Source organism: Diceros bicornis, chromosome 1 (genome assembly GCF_020826845.1).
Source record: "Diceros bicornis minor isolate mBicDic1 chromosome 1, mDicBic1.mat.cur, whole genome shotgun sequence".
NCBI classification, from domain to species: Eukaryota; Metazoa; Chordata; class Mammalia; order Perissodactyla; family Rhinocerotidae; genus Diceros; species Diceros bicornis.
Genome location: NC_080740.1, coordinates 43,512,117 through 43,517,743, shown reverse-complemented (window position 1 = coordinate 43,517,743; position 5,627 = coordinate 43,512,117).

The following is a 5,627-nucleotide window of genomic DNA, read 5'->3' as shown; positions in this document are numbered from 1 at the left end:
AACTTTTCTTTTTTTCTAATATAAGCATTACATCTAACAGTTTACCACTTAGCATTGCTTTAGCTGCATCCCCAAAATTTTGATATATTGTGTTTTCACTATCTTTCACTTTATTTTCTAACTTCCTTTGTAATTTCTTCTTTGACCCAAAGATACACACACAAAAATACAAACACATAAGAAAATGGAATCATATTTTATTTGTATTTGTTACCTGCTCTTTTACTTAACAATAATATCAAGAACATCTTTCCATTAAATAATTTTCTGCAGCATCATTTATAATGAGTGTATATTTTTGCACATTATGGATATATCATACAAAATTTATTTAAACCGAGCCCCTACTGTCAGATAACTTGACTGTTTCCAATTTTTCACAGTTACAAATTGTGATAAATATCCTCATATATTAATCTTTGTGTAACTAAGAATTTTTTTCTTTACATAATTTTCTATAAGTGGAATTGTTGGGTAAGGGTGTCCTGTTTCAAGGCAATTTCCCATTTTCATACTGACTTCTTCTTGGGCCTAAACCTACATTTTTTATGTGGCTGAATTGATTTATTTGGCAAAATTCTCACTTGTTTGATTTCCTCTAAGTCTTTTTATTTGTTGGTGGATGGTTTTTGCAGAAAATTCTATTGAATAGTCATACTGAATCAGGTAAAGAAACCAAATATTGGTATATTTGTTGCTTCTTGGTTAATTTTTTTTTTTTTTCAGCATTGATGTGGTCTGTGAGCTGCATCAGCCCATAGACATGGCTATTTGGCATTCATAGTAATGAAAAATATTAAACTGCCAACATCTAAAATTTGAGGGGGTATTACATATAGCATGTGGCTTTTTGGGTTCTCTTGGAAAATTAGGAATCTGGCAACACTGGGCCAGCATTTCTCCATGATAAATAGTGGGAAAGGAGTAATTACTTCAGATAGAGCACGCCCTTTCCATTTTGTCATAGTGCTCACTCTGCCAGTGCCAGTTGATTAGGATACAGCTTGACTCTTAATAGGTATTTGGATTCACAAGGCCTGATTTGGTAGGATAGAATCTATTAGAAAACTAATGCTAGTCATGTATGGGCAAAGCCTGATTTATCATTTCAAACCATGTGACAATGGTTTGGAATGGTCTCCACATGCAGGTACGAAAATTTCCCAGTGTCCATGACTGGTATTCTGTTATGTCTCCTGTTTCCTTCTCCAAGAAATTCTAGACCTCCACTTGGTAACCTATCAGATTTAAAAAAAAAAAGAAACTTCACTCTCTTGAGATACAGAGCAGAGATTTCTTCTTGGTGCTTTAATAGTATGAGTTTTGTTAGGCAATTATCTCTAGAACTATGCAAACATAATATATCTACATAACGTCTCTCAGATTTTTCAGGTCTCAGTTTTAACGGTATATTGAAGATACAGCTCTCACCTATCAGTAGTTTTTAATTCACAATACAGTTCTGTTGGGATCAAATTACTAACGTGGGATGTTCCCTCTCTATTCCCCAACCCTACCCAGTCGAAGAGAATTCTCTAGTTACCAGATCAATTTCCTGATTATTTTTCTTCCTACAAATAAGGATTGTTTTCTGCTAGGAGAGAGGTAAGGTTAATCTACATAATAAAGTGATACAGAAAAGAGAGGGTGAGAAAAGGCAGAGAAAGGATAATGATTTGTTGAGAGAAGTTATGGGGAATTGTGAATTGAAATGCTCTGGATTGGCAGCAAGTGTGAGGGGGAGGGGCAGAAGACAAAAGGGATTTTTAATAAATATTGTTATGGTCTTTGAATTGAGATCCCCTTTATGGTTCTTAAGAAACATAAATAAAGGCTTGAGTTATTTTGAAATTACTTTTGGCTGTGGGAAACTGTTTCTTGACTGCAACCCTGCTCTGAGACCAAACTGTGTCTGCCCCAGGTTTATAAAGGTTACACAGGCTTATGAATAGGTTTTCCTTGTTCATATTCTTTTATTGTGCTATGATTATACTCATTTGCTGTTCATGAGATAGTAAGTACTGGACACCTGTTTAAACAGATTTAAGGTTGTTCCTTCTGGCCAAGAGTTTTGTTGTGTACTCTCTTTAAAAAAAATCCAAGACCTAGACAATTGAGACATATATTTCTGTTCTCCTTTTCTATTTATATTTCTCATTTGATGGTTTTTCTGAGGTGGGAAGTCCACGTTAAAGGTCGTACTGCTTCTGGCTCTAAGGTTTGATTTCTTAAATACATCCCAGGTCAACTGGAGTGCTATACTTTATTACTTTTTAAAAACCAAAACCCTGCCAAGTGAAAGGAGAGAAGGACATGTTTAGATGAAAGTGCTTGATGTTCAAATTCTGCAGTTTGTTGACATTTTATTGCTCAATGCAATTTTTCCTATCCTTCAGGGCATTTTGCTTAATGTTTTCCCAAGAAAAGTATGATGAGGCTTCAAAGCAAGCCCCAGGTTTTAACAACAATGCTCTTATTCTGGTTTATATGAGTCACATGTCCAAAACCTCGTATAAATCTGAAGTTTTTCCCATAAACACTTATGCCCAGAAAATATGGTAAGCCACGTTAACAAGCCATATTAGATATCACACACTAATATGGAAATAAACCAGGTAATTCCAATGTAATAGAGTTTTGTGGGGGGTGGGGAGAGGAGAGGTATACTTAAACCAGATGTTAGATGTACTATGCTAAATTCATTCAAGGATATCTGTCACCAGTGGTCTAATGGTACCGGCTGGTTGGGTATGAATTTGTCATTGAGAACCGGCTGTGTTAGTGTAATGCCTTAAACATGAAATTATTACAAATACACCAACAAGATGATATATAACCCCAAGAAGCCTGTTCTTCATGATTATTTATTACACGGGTCAAGGGGAATATGAACAACTTATTACCTTTAAAGTGGTTCTCATCTTACTGAACCACATACATACCAATAATATGTGGCCTTATGAGGGGATATATTTTAGTACTTTCATGGTTAAAAAATGAAGTGCCAATTCTTACACTTGAATTGCTGTACAATCCCTTTCTTACTATTATCTGCTTCCAGAGCTGACTCTTCCCTTCTCTACTTGCACTGGATTGAGTACTTGTTCTGGTCACCTGGGTCGGTCTGAATAGGAGCACTTCTGGGAGGATGGGCCCACAGAAATGAGTAGGCTGGGAGGAGGAAATGCTTGGCATTTATGGTTGTACCAACCTAAAAAAAGTTAATGAGAGATGGTGGAATCTCATTCTCTGGAGGTTTAATAAACAAAGTATATGCTTTCTTCTGTCTGGAATGGTATGCATGTGCTACTTCTAGCAAGTATTGGGAGGCAGCTGATCTCTCAGTCTTTGCCCAGCGTACCATGCTTTCCTTTTCCGTGTGTTTATTACTGAAAAGCAGAAGAAAGGGCTCTCTTACCTTACAATAAGAAGATATAATAGCAGGCAGAGTTGGCAGAGTCACTTCATTGCTGATGATTTCCAACAGGGTAATCCTCCAGGAGCTAAAGTCAGCAAAACCTGCAACATTTAGGATACTGTGGGGTCTGAACTCGTGTTTAGGAAAATGTTAATACATATTTGAAACTTCATCTGACAACCATTCTGCAATACTCATTGCACAACAGAGGAAATTTTCAGCCCTGGTTTTTAATTTTCTTCTCTTTTGCGGGCTTAGGGATGGACCTCAATGTTATTTTAACTTAGTTTCCTCCAGGCAAGGAGATTTACTTAATTAGGTAGCCAATCAAGACACCCTGTTACTGAACATTTTGTATAGTGCAGGCTGTGTGCTCCTTATGGTTTGTGGTGTGTCTGGAAAACAAAAGGGGCACAGGAGAGGAAGCTTAGCCTTTTAAACATGTCTAGAAGGAGGCTGAAAGATATTCAAATAAAGTGACTGTTTTTAAGTTTCCACTGGGCCAAGATAAATTCTAGCAAAATGGTCCTAAAATCAGAGGTGTGATTTTTCTTAGTTGTCGGAGTTTAAGTCTGAGAAGGAACAGCAGCTAGGAATTCACTTGGAATGCTGCTCTTGTATGTACAAGCAGAAAGAAGGGCTTTCCATTCTCTTCTGATCACAATGAAGCTCAAGGAAGAATTGCTTCCTGCTGGAGGTATATCATTACAATCCAGCAATTGTTGGGAATGTGACATCACAGGATTTTTCTAGCAGATGTGTGTGCAGATCCAGATAAACATGGAGGTTTGCAGCCGTGATGCCAGGAATCCATTCAGATAAGCCACAAATAGAATGGTTCCTTTCTCCTTGAAGTCTTTACAGGTTTTGGAAATTGGCTGTAATAATAAATCCTGCATGTGGGCCAATAAAGGCAACCACCGTCAATAACATAATGACCAGAACTTCTCAATTTAACTTAATATTTACTCCCTGTAAAGTTAATTTAATGCTATTTAATGCCTGTAGTAAGTTTATGAAAATTTTAAATATCTTTATTTTTAAAAGTACATCTCTTTCAACACAGGTGAATGTAAGGGAAATAAATGCTACAAATAATGATAGATAATTTTAGCAATTTGTTTACATGTTCTTTGTGCTAAATTAACGTAAATATGATGTTATGTTATGATTAACATAAAAATGATGATGTGAAGGGTGAGAGAAGGGAAGTGTGAGTTATTCACCTGTGAATAGCAAAATTTTTGAGTAAGGGACAAGAGATGCAAAAAAAGGGGGAGGCTTCATGTAAAATGGAAGCTCTCTTCCATCTCTGATTGACTATTCTTTTCTTTGAACTCAGACAATACGTTACTCAGACAATACGTTTTACCTGTGTTGTAGGGTGAGTTTTCCTCAATCACATACCACCTCTCCCCACCTGGCCAGTCTCTCTTTCTCTCCCACTAAGCCAAGACCTGGTTCTTAAGTCTGGAACTCACAGGGCATAAGGGAACAGAATATGAGTTTTTGTGATATAACTCTAGTTGGAGAAGGAAATAAAGACTCTTTTAGTGTAAGTTACAGGAGACATACAGACTAGACTATGTTCATCTTTGCCAAAAGGAGAGAAGTACCCCTACCCACCTCCCCCCATAGGATCCAAAGCATCCTCCTCACCCCACCCTACCACCCTTCCTAGCAGAGGAAGGAGAGAAAGTAGAGAGAAAAGGATAGCCTACAATGGATGTTAACCCAAGAGGTGGCTGAACCTTGAAGAAGGTGAGAGAGTAAAAGGAGGGCACAGGAGGAAGGTCAAGAAGGTGTCAGTTAAGGTCCATCTGATAAGCAGCCATCAAAATGGGATTAGATGTACAAGAGATTTATTGAGGGACATTCCTATGAAGGATAAAAGGGGAGGGAGCAGGAGCAGGCAGGGAGAGCCTTCAGACTGTGATGCAGGGCTGACCCCTGTGAAAGGAGAAAGGGAAGGAGGGATTGGGTAGGAAGAGCCTCAGACCACAGCACATTTTGGAGAAAGTTTTAGCCAGGTTAAGGGGAGTCCTAGGCCACAGTTGTCCCTTAGAGGAGTCCCCTGGCAGGAAGAAATGCCCTGGCTCTAATACCTCTGCTGTGCTCAGTCACTGGCTGAGAAAACTCTGGGGAAGTGTGGCCTTGGGGTGAGGGCCACAACACAGCTGAAGGCCCTTCTCACAGCACCTTTTCTTGA